Here is a 16,991-nt window from a genome sequence, read left to right on the forward strand (position 1 = left end):
TTTTTGTTGGAATACTCTTATTCTGGAAAACTTTCGTACTAACTTCTTAAGTACATCTTTTAGTCTTCAGAAAGAGTAAGTGCGCATTTTAGTATCAAAACTGTGAATCCAGTTGGATTGTAACAGTTCACTTATTAGGTGATTGACCTGGTTGTCCACCTCTCTTCTTTGTTAGGAACTTTGCAGGTACAGTTTTCTGATGCTTAGAAGGGGGAGCAAATAATCACCTGATGGAACAAACATTTGTTTAGTGACTTACTTGTTAAGTACTGTGCTTTGTGCCTTACAAACATTCTATCATCTCATTTAATAGTCTCCTTTTAACTGGTAAATATTTGAAGGGGGGAAATCATCTGGATGTATTGCAATAGTGGTTCTTTCCAAATACACAGTTTACTTGCAAAAGTAAATTCCAGGAGGGAGAATATAGGATTGGTGTTGTTCCCTTGGCTTTTCTGGTTCTGACTGTAGCCATCACTCAAGGTCTGGTATGGGGGCAGAGGAGGAACGTACCATGGTGCCCATCTCTGAGGGAAAGACGGGTATTGTTTGCCTTCAAGTAAATAACAGCTCTGCCCACGAATATTTGCTCTCACCCCTTTTCCTATAAAGAGAGCATTTATGGGACTGGCCGCAGTATATATATGAGAATTCTGTTTTTCCCATTGAAACCACAAACACGATGAAACCTAACTAGTAACCTACAAAATATATTCACTAGAAGCTGTGACAGTGGTTCCAAGTTAGAAAGATGATTAGTATATTCATTTTTATCAACTGTAACACTTTATGATGCTTATGGAAATATTCTTAGTAAATTATTCAATCAAATAAATTTTACATGAGGGTTTTACTAACAAGTCTAAAAAATTATTTTCAACTAAATTCAGTCAGACAGATGGATTTTGTTCTCCAGGTGGTTGCGTATTTTTTGCTTGATAACCTATTTGGCAGCACTCTTTTGAACCTGTGAATATTTATATTTCAGGGCCCTCTCAATAATTAAGAAATCCACATTCAGTACCAGATGTTTCAAATGACTAAACAACTTTGTTTCATTCTAGAACTGTAACATTTTTTTTACTGTTTTTGTTTTTAATAACATTTTCCCAAGAATCAGAAACAAAGCAAGTATTTCCTAAAGTCTTAGGTTCACTAAGAAGCTATGTTAAGGTTAATTTACTTTATTAAGCAGAAATGTAGACATCCCAAGAGCATTATTTATTTTAACAGTTAAGTATTTTAGAAGCTTTAAAATTAGCTATTTTATAATGTTTTCAGTTACTTTTCTCCTTAGGTTGTTAAAGTAACCCAACTAAGAAGCAAATTTAACTTTTTAAAAACTGAAAATATGCTTTCCTGCAATTATTATCTTTTTGGCAGAGATTTACAGTTTTAAGAATTAGGCAGTGAAGAATGGCATGGCTTCCTTTCTACTAAGCTAGACCAAAATCAAAGTTTATCAGCCTCGTATATATATATACTTATTCTTAGCATAAACCCTGACCTAAGAAGAGATTCTTGATTTCTGTAGCCAGTAAATCTTGAGTGTTCTGTTGCAGTCGGGGTTCATAAACAATTGTCTGATTTTTTTCGAGTCTCCTATCTTATTTTATCTTAATTAGATCCATTCCAAGAATTATTTTTCTTAGTATTATTGAGGTTGATTATTGTTTATTAATATTATTTCAAAGCCAAAGATATTTAGTAGGATCTCATATCTGTGCTTTCTCTATAACCGTAGGCAAATCAAAGGTGGCATATTTAGAGGCTTTGGTTCATAAATAGCACCACAAGAGTAGTTCAAAATCAGAAAAATAAAGTCACTTACTTGAAAAATCATGTTTCAGGATATTACTAAGGGTTTTTGTTCATGATGACTTTAGAATATTATATACTAAGTCATTTCATCGTTTATTTCAGAAACTATTTCCTTGAAAATTCACTTTGGGCATTTTAGAATGAGGATTATAAAGATCATTTGAAATTCCCAGATTAGAAAATACCATTTCCAATATAAATTATGGATTTTAATTTGATTTTACAAATAAAAAACTCAAATTTGTTATAGAATTTTGTAACAATTTCCTTTCTCTTTTTATAAAAATACTATATTGTTTTCACTATTTTGAAGATAACACATGCTTCATGAATTTTGCAGAAACTTTGTTACTTTTTTCTAACTTTAGCACTGCAATTTGTTCTCATGTTGGATTATACTACTAGTATACCATATATTAATTACATGGTACTATGATACTACATAAAAACTGTCATAAGAGCTTTTTCTTCAAATTGTTCTTACAAATAGGAGAGAGGGACTTGCACTGATAATTGTCTTCATTGTTTAGACTAATGACATATCCTTTTCATTTTTTTAAGATTTTATTAAAGCGCGCATGCGTGAGAGCAGGGGGAGGGGCAGAGAGGGAGAGAGGGAATTTCAAGCAGACTCTCCACTGACCACGGAGCGCATCCTGGGGCTCGATCTCACTACGTGAGATCACGACTTGATGGAAACCAAGAGCTGACTGAGCCACCCAGGCTCCCCATCCTTTGAAAAGTGAGTTATGTGACAAAGACCATCAGAGAGATGCATATCTGACCAGGTCACACTCCCGCCTAACATCTTTTTAGTGGTTCCCCATGGTTCTTGGAATAAAATTTCATGCCCCTCCAGTCTCCATCAAGTCACTCCTACCTTTGGTCACTCCATCCCAACCAAAAGAGCTTTCCACCCATGGGCTTCATGCTGTTCCTTCTGCCTGGAATGCTGTTCTCCCCCTAAACCTGCCTCACTCTCAGGGTATCTTTCTGGTCTCAAATATTATTTTCTCATGGGAGTTTTCCTCTCGCTGCCTTGCCTCTAAAACTTAAATCAGGTCCCCCATTACACTTCATAATTGCATCCTTTACTTTTCCTTCATTGCACTTACAAGTTATAATTACATATTTGTTTGATTATTTGTTTAACGCCTGCCTCTCCCAAGAGAGTGTAAGCTGTACGATTAAAGAAAGAGTTGGAGTCAGAGGAAAGACTTTATTATAATCAGTATTTCACACTTTGACAGGTAAATTAGACCAAACTAACTCCCAGGGAGCAACACACAGCCTGATAACCATGAATTTGAGGCGAGGCTGTGTGGTGTAAAACAGGAGGTACACAGGTTCATCTTAGGAGGCCTCAAAGAATAGGAGGCTGGTGATGGGGGCGGGGGAGAGATGGTTTTACGTAGAAAGAGTCTGCTCTTACTAGTTATTTGGGCTTGTCTTTTGGCCTCTCTGGGCCTCCATGTCCTTACCAGTAAAAGGAAACCTAAAGTTCTATGACTGTAATATTGTCAACCACAAATAGAATAGGCTGAGGCTTGGGCTCCAAGTATTCTTCCAGAAGACAGGTTACAGTTGTAAATCATACCAAGGATTCCAGACACAGGCAAGAACATAGAGCTTCCGGGGGGACTGGAAGGATGTAGAAGGGCCAGAGGGAAAGGTACAATTAGGAGTTAATTGTGACCTCTTTGGCTCCAAATTCACACTCTTTCTCAACCCCCTAGTCTTAAACCTCAATCCTTTCTCCCACCAAATTTCATAGATAAATTAGCAGGATTCAGAAAAAGAGCTAAGAATTCAACTATGAAAGCTAATATTTTCTTTTAAAAAAATAAAAGAACCAACCGATAATTTCTCAAAGCTATGAGGAATCTGTACCAAGTAAGATTGGGGGGAGAAAAGTTTTATTTTTAGTTATCAAAAGCATAGAACAAAGAATACCATCAACTACAGCTGTGGTATTCTACATACTAAATTCTGTTCTTGGCTTTTTAAAACCCTTTTTAACTCATCTTAGGCTGAATGAGGTATTTTAGTCCTAACGTGTACTTTGCATAAGCTTTATACCAAAGGGTCAGGATTATTTTTAACTAATGTTTACAGAGGATCAATGGACTGTATCCTTTTGTTTGTGTTGCACATGAAAGGAATACAGTTTACTTAGTCCTAAACACCCTCAGTCAGCCATCTGCAAATGGATTATGTACTTGAATATAAAAAAGTTACTGGTAAATTTAAAATGTACTTGAGCTGAAACATTCTTTCCTCTTTGTTTCCTTCACTTACTTTATTAGTTCTACATGTATTAATAACTAAAATGGATCTACATACAGACTGACGTGTCAGATGAACTTTTATTCTGAATTTTTCTGCAACACGTATTTACAGTGAGACAGTTTCTTAGAGTCAGAAAGATTATACTTATGCTAATATAAAGCATATTAGGTTCACAGAAATAAGCATAAGGAAATGGTTAAAATATGCCAGATTTTAAGTTCTGATCCTTTACTGTATTTTCTAAAACACTATTAGGCAAGCTTTATAATCTTTGATTTGATATAGTTCAGCAAAAGATTGGTGAAGGTTGATTATACAACACGAAGAGACAAAAGCAATACTAATGACATGAAAAGCAGAAATTGCAGTCTTTCATGGAGGACACAGGTCTATATAATTTTCTCAATCTAGTCATCCTCTTTCCTTTGGAAAATCCAAGAAGTTTAGCTAATTGAAGATGTCCCCATATGGACCAGTTTTGCTTTTACACTAATTTTGATCCTTTATCAGTCCTTTCTCCAACAGTTAATTTTTTATGACTAAAAAACATCTGTCAGTTCACAGCCCAACTCCCTCCCCCAGTACTCCTGTCATTTTTCCTCCATACCCACCAGACCCTTTCACATCTGAGTACAGATCTCCCTCATCTTAACAATGGAGTTACATCCTGATTGAATACATTTTATACACCTTATGCATTTAATACACCTAACCTACCAGACATCATAGCTTAGCCTCACCTACCTTACACCTGCTCACAACACTTACATTAGCCTACAGTCGGGCCAAGTCATTGAACACAAAGCCTATTTTATAATAAATTGTTGACTCTCTCATGTAATTTATTGAATACTTCCCCAAAAATGAAAAACATGGGCTGTATGGGTACAGAAGGGTTGTAAGTGTATCAGTTGTTGACCCTTATGATGGCGTGGCTGACTGGGAACTGCCAGTCCCTGTGGCTGCCCAGCATCATGACAGTGTCGTCCTGCATCGCGCTATCCCAGGAAAAGATAATAATTCAAAATCTGAAGTCTGGTTACTATTGAATGGGTATCACTTTCGCACCATCATTAAGTTGAAAAATCGTAAGTCCAACCATCAGAAGAAACCCTCTGTATTTTGTATCTGCTCCTACTTCTACCTGAGATGCCCTTCTTACCCTTCTTTAGTTGATAGGCTTGGACTTAGTCAAGACTCAGTACAAATGTTATTTCCACAGTCAGTTCTTTGGAGGCTTAGTTCCTCTGTCCTCTGTATTCCTGCAGCATTTTTTTTTTCTTTCATGGCTCTTTTAGCACTTATTTATAATTTATTTCTTTTAATAAGATGCTTTTTCTCTGCTACATATGAGTGCTTCAGGATCTAAGACCTCCTTCCTCTTTGCATCCCCAGCACAATGGCTGGTAGGTACATAGTAGGCAATCCATTATTGCTTCAATGCATGAATTAAGTAACCAATTACATGAAATGTCTGACAGACAATCTTCTACTTTGAAACCAGTTGTATTCCCAAAGTTAATTTTTAAATCAGTTGTTTTGGAACTCACAAAGCAATTTCCCACAGAAACAATGTTATAAATGTTATAAATGGTGGTTAGGTTCCCAGGCTAGCCCTCAAGAGTCTATTTAACCCATAATGTAGCTGAAACACAATGCAGTTGTAATGAAAAATAACAGAAAACAGCACTGTTACAAATGTGCAGTGTTTTCATTACATTAAGTAAATACAATTCCTCTTCTGTGTAGAAACTGCTGTCCAGGGCAAAGTATACCGATGGGCAAGCATAACATGACCTAGCAACAAGAGCATGATCACTGAATATAAGCCAAGCTGTTTCACTAACTTGCCTTGTAGATCATTTAAGTTTACTATGCCTGAGTTTCTACATCTCTCCCCCCAACTTGGTATTTGTGGCCTGCTCCCCCTGAAGAAAAAGCAAGATAATGTGTTTAAGTACACACTGAAACATTTAAAACACTATGCAAATGCAGTGTGTATCATGGTATACAGTACTCACAAATGAAATTAAACTGAATTATGAACATTTGATGGAGTGAAAAAGAAAGTAACTCCTAGAGTTTAAACTTCCATTGGCCTGACCCCCAAAGCCTGGGAACTGGATAACCACCACCTTATCTTTCCACCATGACCAGCCCTGAGACACATGAGTTAATCTCTCTGGAAAATAGTTTCCTCTTGGACAAAACAACATTTGGATTAGATGACTATCCAGTTCTTTTAATCTGATTGTCTGTATTTAACATTATTTGGACAGAGTGGTAACTTTGGTGGACTCAAAAATGTCCTCAAGGGGTCATAAATACAGTCTGAATTTCTTCATTTTCTCTTCCGTGAAGAGTTTACTTCAAGTACCACTTGGGTACATTATCTCTTTACTGCTTGATACAGTTTCTTCCTTCATCTGCACATATGTCCACCTTAAAGCCAGTTTGTTCCCCAACATCTGCCATCAAAATCTACATAGAAACTAACTTCTGTCATGTAGTGTCTCCATCCAAACTTGCAGAAGAACAATCTTCTTATTCCTTACTCAGAATTCTGGTTTCTCCTGCAAAGAGTCAAGTTTTCCTTCATGATTTGCCTGAGAGATTCTCTGAGAGTTGATTCCAGTGCAGTAGATCTATCTGTGTTCCAGCTAACTGTCTAATCAAACTTTATTCTCTATTAGGAGCCATCTGTTTGCCGATGACTAGTGCTTTTTATTTTTGTGCAATCCGTTTTAGTCTGTTTTTACAGTACCACCTGCACTTCCCACTTTCCTACCCCTTCTTCCTTTCTTGTGGGTGAGGGAGGGGCCAGAAGGTGGCCAGCAGGGGGGTCCGCTGTCCTCCAAACAAAATGCTTGCAGTTCAACCCTTTCTCTCTGATTGGAATGCCTCCTTTCTCAACTGTCAAACCCTCTTTATATTCTGCCCTATATTTAAGCTTCCCCAGAAATCTTATGACCATTGAGGAGACTTTTTGGGAACAAAAGGAAGAAGTTAGTGAGTTCTTAGAATATTTAACTGTTTGTAACAAGAGATTCACATTAGTCTCTTCCTCAATCATTGCTTTCCTTCTGTGCCTGAAGACTGACTAGTACATAATAAATATGTAACCCCTTCTATATAAACAATTTTTACTGGGTCTGACTCCATTACAAAAACATGTTCTATATGAAATTTCCAATGCAATTTGATACTAAAAATATTAGCATTAGATGACCCATGTAATGTGTTCTCTTCATTGCCTTCATCTGTTCGTCAGCAAAGATGTCACTTACTCTAAATCCTAACATCTACAAGATAGGACATTTGTAGCATTTTTAGTAGATTTCCCCTTAGGTCGGATTTCCTGCACATTTTTTCAGGTGTATCTTAAGTCTTATTGTTACTGCAAAGCTCGACTGAGACCTTGCCATTGTGAAGCCAGCCTTCACTTCGCTATCCTGGTTATTAGACTTCACTCCTCTAAAATCCTACTGCGTTTACTGTGTGCACGTCCCATTTGGCATTTTCATAACACTAGGGATGAGCCAACATAAGCGCTTCTTTTGTCCAGGGTGCTTTTCAAGTCAGCAAGAGTGCCTTCAACTTCTTGGTAGTATCTAACTCTTACAGCTTATACATACAGGTGCTCAATAAACATTTATTGATTCATTATTCAATTACATATTGACTTCTTTGTTAAGTTGAAGTTTTCAGCTGATCCATTTTTGACCTGAAATTTTCAGTTATTAGTTTTTTGTCGGTGTTTTGATTACCCAGTCGCATTTTTACCATCAATAGGTTATGTCTATGAATAGAAGTCTAGAGACATTTTTAATGTGTTTGGGAAAATAAATTGAATAAAGAAGTTCAGATTTTAAAATTGCAGATGAATATTATGTTAGTGATTAACTGTAGCAAACATATTTTGAAAGAGTTTATCTAGCTGAGAAAAAGACAACAATAGAGCCATCCCTTGTGACCATTTTCAGTGGCTTCCTTCAAAAATAGTCATTTTTTAAAGTTTTTGTTTCCTTCTTCCTTTAATCTCTCATGTTTATGAATAATATTTAGTTGAACTCCCAAAGCGACTGGGGGAAGAAAATCTTTGGTGTTGATTTTGGATAAAATATGAGACATTTACTTTTGTGAATTTTAATCTCAGAAGACTTTAACACAGTCTTTTGTTCTCTGGGCTCTTGTGTCATTCAAAGATTTAAATTTAAACACCAGTGTGTTTTGGACCACAAGAAAGCCCACCGAAACACCTAAGTATGAAATTTTTAGTTATTAATATCTATAGAATTTCATCATTCTTTTAATTACCATTTCAGCAATTCTCAGATGGCTAATAATGCATTTGGTTGTCCTGCCCGTCCTCTATAGGCAGTTCATAGAATAAGCGCCCTCATGGTATACCACATTGTAGTTTATTATTTCTTTTTTTTTTTTTTAAGATTTTATTTATTTATTTGAGAGAGAGAGAGAGAGCACATGAGAGGGGGAGGGCCAGAGGGAGAAGCAGACTCCCTGCTGAGCAGGGAGCCCGATGCGGGACTCGATCCCGGGACTCCAGGATCATGACCCGAGCCGAAGGCAGTCGCTTAACCAACTGAGCCACCCAGGCGCCCGTTTATTATTTCTCTGAGCTTTTTATTTTACCCATATTTGCTTGGCAACCAAGTTAACTGATTAAAAATTACATTTTAATTAATTACTCTGTGAATCCTTTAGATCTCTCATTTCAAAGCACTAAAAAATGTCAGATTTTGCCCTGATTTCGTGTCAAGAGTTAAAACTCTACTTCCTGTATTTTTGACCTTATAAAATCCTTTCTGCCTATAAATTTCCAGATCTTATTGATCACAAAGCCCGTTAATAGATCTGAAAATTTATGCATTCTTTAAAAAAAAAAAAAAAGAATTTGTTGAGGGTAAATACTTGTATTAGATCAAAAGTTTTATCAGCTACAATCCCTTTGATAATTGTTTTTTAACAGTCCAAACTAAGTTATTTCTCTCTGGTTTAAACATCTTGGCTGATTTTTAGACTTGGATGAATTTCACTGTAAATTGCTGGTCGATCTGACTCAAGTACCCAGGAGCTGTCAGGATGGCTCAGTGATTTAGCGTTGGTGTCCTGCAACTTCGACTACAATCAGCAGATGCTGTGGTATTACCATAAATGTTTTCCTAACTGCTTCTGTCAAAAAGAGAAAATTCTTCCTGCACCGAGTCTGCTGCTTCTGATTAAATTCAGTTTGCCTTCTTTTGCATAATTAATGTCCCATGATGATCTCTAACCTTTTGTTTTTAATACTGCCTCTTGGTCTAGACTCACTCTTGATGGGGAAGCTCAGCTAAGAGCAGACAAAGAGAAATGGATGGTGCTCTTACATGAACCACCCCCCCCCCCTCACCTGCATGGCTCTGAAGTTGTTACTATTTTACACACCCTCGCTTGTCAAAGATCATGAAAGGTTCTGGTCTTTGCGATGTTTTCCATTGTTGTGCCACGGCTCTGTTAGGCTCTGTTAGGCTCTGTTCTACTTCTGAAGGCTGTTTCTGCAACGCTTTGGTGCACATGGTTTTGCCTGAGGATGTGGGATGATAGGATCTGCTCAGAATGTGCTTACCCCTGGTGTGTGTAAACTGTGATAAACCTCGGACACAAACCAGGCACAGGGCTACCTATTCTTCTGCTGAACTTTCTGTACCTGGAGCCCAAAGCGAAACAGACACTACTCTAGCCACAACAAAGTCATTGTATAAAAAAAAAAAAAAAAAAAAAAACCCATAAATATGTTAAAAATAAATGCCCTATTTGTCAGTGAAAACATTTTTTGTACATTTTCCCAATGGGAAGAGATCTTTGAATTTGGTCAATAGCAGTACCTTTTTCCTGAAAAGCCCAAAATGCTTCATCATTTTCCTATTTATCCTTTTAGAACCCATGAGTACTCCTGCCTGGTTAACCACCTGTGAGCTGATTTTTTTTTTTTCTGTTTCAAGTGCAACATTGATGTGAATAGATACCCTTTGTGATTTGATTCTTATAGTTTAAGGTTTAAAAAAAAAAAAAAAAAAGGACGCGATGTCTCCTAAGTTACTAAATCAGGCCAGCAGTAACTGGCAAATGTGTAGCTTAGAACTGCTCTGGAATCATATTTTCTGAAATTAGGATTCTGTCTCTTTCCTTTGTTTCAGAAGAGAAGACAAATTGCTGAGCCTTCACATTTTCTGTGGGTTACCTCCTTCCTTCTTCTGTAGGAAATTCTACTAGCAAATATTTATCACGTTTCTTATAGTATTATTTTATTCCTAGAATCAAAGAATTTTGAATGGGAAAAGATTTTAGAAAAGTGGTAATTTCATGACTGATGAAGCTAAGCCTAAATGAGGAAAAACCACAAATCATGGCATATTTGGTTTGGTGGGTTTCCAACCTTTACTAAAATGTTAACTTTGAGTGTAAATTTTAGTTTATCTCAGATTAAAACCACATAAAAGGGAAACAGGAATTCTGAAATAAATATATCACTCCATGTGGGGTATCCACAGTCAGATGGGGGCTGGCTGCATGGGTGGTAAAAGAATTCATCCAAGGCAGAACAAAGGAGAGGGATAGAAGTTTACTGAATATACTGCAGCAGTCAGGACAGCAGAGGAGACCCTGTCTGCCACAAGGTGGTGGTGAGAGGCCAAAGTTACAGGGCAGAGTGAGGAAATAAGGGAGTCTATGGAATTTTCCCTTTTTTGGTAACTGTGCCTGGTTGTAAGTAGCCCATTGGTTGGTTAGGACCCATGGCTATTTCAGGGTGGGTCGCCTAATGAGCCTCAGGGGCCACTCTGGGCCCTTTTGCCTTGCTCTGGTATTTCCATCGTTCAAGCCTGTTGCCTATTAAAGTGCCCTCCACACTCCCCAAACACATCCCACGTAAAGCAAGTTATGGTCAACATTTTTTTCTTACTCAGACTCTGGTGCTACAAACGCTTTAAGCTTATAGTTGCTTAGATCTCCTGCAGGTCCAATATGTATATGTATGTATGTACGGTGGGGGGGGGGGGTGTGTGTCCCACACAACCACCAGCCACCCACTTTTTCCCACAACCACTATACCACTTTGCCATCTCTGTTCATCATCTCTTCATATTAGCCAACCACTTCTACGATAGAGAGCACTCCCTTCGGCAAAACAGCTGATCTGTGACCTGGAAGACAATGGCAGTGTGCCAGGTAAAACAGAAAGACTATTAAGTCTTCATTCTGCATCTCCTTTTCCCTGGCTCTGTCACTAAAATAATCCACTTAACTTCTGGTCTCAATTTCCTTGTCGATAAATGGAGATAAACAATAACCACCTCACAGGAGGATTAAACGTGTGCTAACATGTCCAGATACCTGCTTCTTTGCGACCTGCATCTGACAGCCAAAGAGAACCAGGAAGACACTTGGAAAAGGCAAGGCTACAAGAACAAGAGGGCTTATATTTAATTTAAACAAGAGATTTCAATGATTCTTTTATTTTTTTTAAGATTTTTTATTTATTGAGAGAGAGAGAGAATGAGAGAGAGAAAGCACATGAGAGGGGGGAGGGTCAGAGGAGAAGCTGACTCCCTGCTGAGCAGAGAGCCCAATTCGGGACTCAATCCTGGGACTCCAGGATCATGACCTGAGCCGAAGGCAGTTGCCTAACCAACTGAGCCACCCAGGCGCCCTCAATGATTCTTTTAATCTGTTTCCTTATTTTCAGTTTATTCCTGAACATAATGTGTTAGTTACCACTCAAAACAAACAAAAAAGTCACAGATGTGTCTTTGTGACGGTGGAAGTCACTTGAAAAGCACCAACATTTTAGGAAAATGGGAAATGTTTCTCTGATGCTCAGAAGAATCTCCTTCCCCCCCCCCCCCCCCAAATAAAGCTTTTCATAATTTCTTTTTTAATAACTCTAGATGCCCTGAAATCATCAAACTTGGTTTTAAATGTATCGTTATCATCATTCTTTAAGGGGAAGCTGTCAGATTATTTTAAATGACAAAGGGCTTTAATGCATAAGTATTACAGCTGCCATTCTCTTCAGATATATTCAGAATTTAGATATCCACCCATTTTATCCCCAGCAAATTAACACACAAATACACATCGCTGCATTTATCACTTCTACCGTGAATTTAATACTACATGTAAGCATAAGCCAGTTTGCTGATGAGATAGATTACAATGAAAGTATTAGCAATGATTTTTTTTTCTTTCTTTTCTTTTCTTTTTTTTTAACATTAAAAGACATGTCTTTTTTTTATTCTTATGTTAATCCCCATACATTACATCATTAGTTTTAGATGTAGTGTTCCATGATTCATTTTTTGTGCATAACACCCAGTGCTCCATGCAGAATGTACCCTTCTCAATACCCATTACCAGGCTAACCCATCTTCCCACCCCCCTCCCCCCTAGAACCCTCAGTTTGTTTTTCAGAGTCCATCATCTCACATGGTTCGTCTACCCCTCCGATTTCCCCTGCTTCATTCTTCCCCTCCTGCTACCTTCTTCTTCTTCTTCTTTTTTTTTTTTTTAAAGACATGTCTTAATCAGTTATTCCAAAAGCATCCATGGCTCTGTTTCACCCCTGAGTTCTAGGACTTCAGGAGTGTCTGTTACTAATCCATCTGCTGTAACCATCAGAAAAGAGGCTCAAACACAGCCACTTTCAAGATTTGTGATTAAAGGACACCTTACAATGACTTAGAGTTGTATGATGATCTGTATTTATCAGAGTTCTTGCGTATATTGTTTTTGTCATAAAGATCCTTTGTAGAGTTGGTTTATTTAATCTCCAGTAAACAAAGAAAGGTGCTGAAGTCTAGAGATTAAGCGAATCATTCCTCGGTATAAAAAGTGAATGATAGAGCTAAGAAGAAACTCTTACAATTTTTCCTTTTAAGTATAAATTAACCCCCTAATAGAGCACTCTCTGATCTACAGACGTAGAGTTTGCAACCAACCAGATGAATCAGGAAAAATTGTTTTTGTTTCTCTTTCATGTAAATCCAAATAACAAATCAATGAGCGTGCACCCTGGTAAATAGAAAGATTGTTCCGTGGCAGTCAGCTCAGTTAAAATCACATCTGTAGAGACAGCAGGGAAGCGAGTAAAGCTACACTTGCCTCCCGCCAAAGGGCCTTTAACGTGCTTGAGGAGATCACCTGAGCCCTCTCCAGGAGACCCAGAAGAGAGACTCAGCAATAAAACCAGAAACATTGTCATGGTGTCCCACAGAGTAGCTGACCTCTCCACCTTGACTTTTTCCCTGTATAATTGGGATATTAACAACAAATTCATAGAGTATGTGGGCATTAACTGAGGAAATGCTATTAAAGCTGCTTGTCCCATCTGCATGCAGAGAGGCACACTAAATGGCAGTATAGTCCCCACCATTCAGGTAAAGAACCCGTGAAAGCTTTCCTGTGTCAAATGTAGTAAAGGACACCAACGGACAGTGCAGTGAAGGCAAAGAACAGGGTGCTATGAGATGGACAATGGTGGGTGTGGGCCAGGGGTTCCCAAGAAGTGACTTCCTGCACCGAAGCACTCTGACCTTGGTTCAGACTGACTGTGGAGAAAAGGAGAAACTGGAACACCAGTCTCTTGAGAGACTCAGGTAGAATGATGAATTCAGATCATTCTTCTGCATTTATTATGGCATTGGCAACAAGGGAAATAATGGTAATAGGTCAACTGCATTGAAAGAACGATGCCAAGGGAGCCATTACCTCAGCCACGTCTGGAGCAGAAGTGTTTCAAACTCAGAATTTTTTTTTTTTACAAGTTCATTTCCTTCTTCATGTGTTCTGTAAATCCTGTCCATTTTCCCTTCATAAACTAGGCCCTATTCAATCATTTCCATACCTGTACTTCTACATAGGCTCCCTTGCCCTCTCCCTGTCTCTTGTCTTTCCATCCCCAGATTGCCTAGTTCACTAGCTCTCCTTAGATTTCCACTGATTGGGCCTTGTTACCCTTACAGTGCTTGTGTTCCCTTTAGGCACAGTCCACTGCTGCAAATGACACCCCTAGCAATCCCTAAGCATTTGCTTTTGAAATCTAGCACACCCACAGGACTTACTACACATTTGTGTTTTGTATTTATGAGGCATGCATCCTAATTTTGCTAAAAGCCATAACAGGTTCAATAATGCATTTTTATATATATATTTCTTAAGATTTTATTTATTTGTCAGAGAGCACAAGCAGGGAAAGCTGCAGGCAGAGGGAGAAACAGGCTCCCCGCTGAGCAAGGAGCCCGATGCCGGACTCGATCCCAGGACCCTGGGATCATGACCTGAGCCGAAGGCAGACACTTAACCGACTGAGCCACCCAGGTGTCCCTCTCCTCAGTAATGCATTTTTTTAAAAAGCCATAAGGGACTAGACAAAATACTTCGATTTTTGCCATTTCTCCTTGTTATATAGGAAAGATAATAAGCAAAGATCTCTGTAAATATCAATATATCGGTGTGATTAGATTTTAGGTTTCCTATAGGCAGGAACCATGTCCGACCATTCTTTGCTACACTCCTGACACTTATGGCTCCCTGTATTTACCCCTAAATGAATGAAAGCTTATTGTTCATCTTGCATCCTGCAGTATGCCAAAGAATTGTGAGACATGCCTCTTCCCTCTTGAATGTAGAGTCTTAAGACGAAATGCCCTACACCTGCATGCGAACTACTGCTTTTAACACCACAAGGAAGGACAAGAACACAGACCCTCCTCTGAGTAGTTTGCGATCTTATCTCGACTCTCATGTGAGGCAAGGACCCAAAAAACTCTTACCACCAAGCAGACCATTGTACACAATACGTGAGAGAGGGACACTGAATGTTCATTGGAAAGTGACATCACCTTTTTAGGGGAATGTGGAGGGAGCATTTGATGAGATCTGAGGGATCACTGGTTATTACAAGGTTAGGACTGAGGAATAGCGGGGGGCTAGTATTACCTAGAAAGCTCACTGCTAAAAGAAGTTAAAGAGGCATGTCTTAGTTTAAGGAATCACGCCATTTCCTAAAGGAATAGTAGGTTCCTCAAGCGCGGATTTACAGTGAGGGGAAATGATATTCTAAAGCTTAAACATTTTAGATAGATTGAGGTTTTGGTTTTCATTTCTTTGTTTTTAGAAAGTAATTTTATAACTCTGGGTGCTCTAGTTGGCACCAGTTGGGTGGTATTAAAATGTAGAGTGTTTGGGGCGCCTGAGCGGCTCAGTCGTTAAGCGTCTGCCTTCGGCTCAGGTCATGATCACAGGGTCCTGGGATCGAGCCCCACATCAGGCTCCCTGCTGAATGGGGAGCCTGCTTCTCCCTCTCCCCCTCCCCCTGCTGTGTTCCCTCTCTCACTGGTCTCTCTCTGTCAAATAAATAAATAAAATCTTAAAAAAAAAAAAATGTAGAGTGTTTTTTCTTTGATGTGTAATAATGTCAAAATAACTAGCTTTGAGTATTTCCTAATGTACTGGTGAATCTGGGCCATACATTCTGCTTCCTCTGTGAGTAACTAGTTGCAGTTTTAAGTATAGGCAGTACTTTACACCAGACAAGCAAAAGCCTTGCGAAGAAAAATACTCCCAGTTCTGTTTAACTAGAAAGCTCAATAGATATTTAAGGCATTTGTCACAAATAATATGGGTAAAAAGGAAGTGTCTTATAAGTTACCTTTGGCTCCTTGTACTAATATAGGAATGCTATCTGCTGCTCCTTCAGCATTTATAGTTTATTTTTAAAAGTTAAATATACAGGGGCGCCGGGGTGGCTTGGCTGACTAAGCGTCTAACTCTTGATTTCTGCTCAGTTCGTGATCTCAGGGTCCTGAGATGCCCCACATCAGGCTCCCTGCTGCGGGGAGCCTGCTTGTCCCTCTTCCTCTATTCCTCCCCAGCTCATTCTCTCTTTCTCTCTCCCCCAAATAAATAAATAAATAAATAAAATCTTAAAAAAAAAAAAAAAAAGAAGTTAAATGTAGCAGCTATAGTTTGGTGCCTGGAGCTGAATCAGAGGTTTGGTGCTTGCATCCAAGCTCGCCCTAACTTGCCTCCTGCCCTGGAGCCAGTCTCTTAGCCCCTCAAAGCTTCTCCTCCTCATCTGTGAAATGGAGAGAAGAAAAATCATCCTTCACTAGGCTGCCTGGAGGTGCTGATAACACCTCAGGCAGCTGGGGCACTTAGTAGATGCTCAAACACCTTCACATTGTTTTTATTATTAGTCTTTTGTAACATATAACCTAAAATGGGTAGAGGGGCTTGCAAACAAGTATCTTACCAGTAAGATGGAGAAAAAGTGAATATATTTTTGTTAGAACTGAATCTGAGTGAGTTCTCTCTCTTTGGGGGTCATACTGAAAATGTTATTTTTTAACAAAGTATTTTTAGTTTGTCACGTAGTAAACCTCATTGGATAGAATTATAAGTAATTCTTTACTCTGGTAAGGAGGGCCATAAACATGCAAGATCACAGGACTTGTGTATTCCTGGAGAAAATAGGCACAAGGTAGTACATTAGAGAAATAAAGTGATAGATGTTGGAATTCCCATGAATGTTAGGGGGACTGAGTGGACTTGATGAAACTGCAGAACACATTGTTTCTGTGTTCTACTCCAGAGGATGCTTTCTCGTGTCATGGGATTCCATTAGTTCAAAGGTTTCTTGGTTCCATTAATTGCAATTTCTTTCCTTTTCCAATGAAATGAGAACCAGTATGGAAAGGTATATCCAGGACCTTTAGAAACAGAATGAAGTAGCAAACAGATTGTTATTGCAGTGTAATAGTTGTAAAAGAATGTATTCTGTTCCATATTTTTAAGTCACTAAAAGTTAAGGCCCTATAATGAAT

General features: G+C 38.5%; 1 protein-coding gene and 1 long non-coding RNA gene across 2 annotated transcripts in view; one reads left to right on the top strand and one right to left on the bottom strand.

Moving 5' to 3' along the window:
* The window catches only part of LOC118009354, a 32,589-nt gene extending 21,325 nt beyond the window's left edge, over nt 1-11,264 (bottom strand). The window contains exon 1 of the long non-coding RNA XR_004678894.1: nt 11,221-11,264. This is a non-coding gene — a long non-coding RNA (uncharacterized LOC118009354). The remainder of the gene's footprint in view (nt 1-11,220) is intronic.
* The window catches only part of DIAPH3 (diaphanous related formin 3), a 485,828-nt gene that overhangs the window by 438,419 nt on the left and 30,418 nt on the right, over nt 1-16,991 (top strand). The gene's annotated exons all lie outside the window — the stretch shown is intronic.

Source organism: Mirounga leonina, unplaced genomic scaffold (assembly GCF_011800145.1).
Source record: "Mirounga leonina isolate KUSES-001 unplaced genomic scaffold, KU_Mleo_1.0 Mir_127, whole genome shotgun sequence".
NCBI lineage: Eukaryota > Metazoa > Chordata > Mammalia > Carnivora > Phocidae > Mirounga > Mirounga leonina.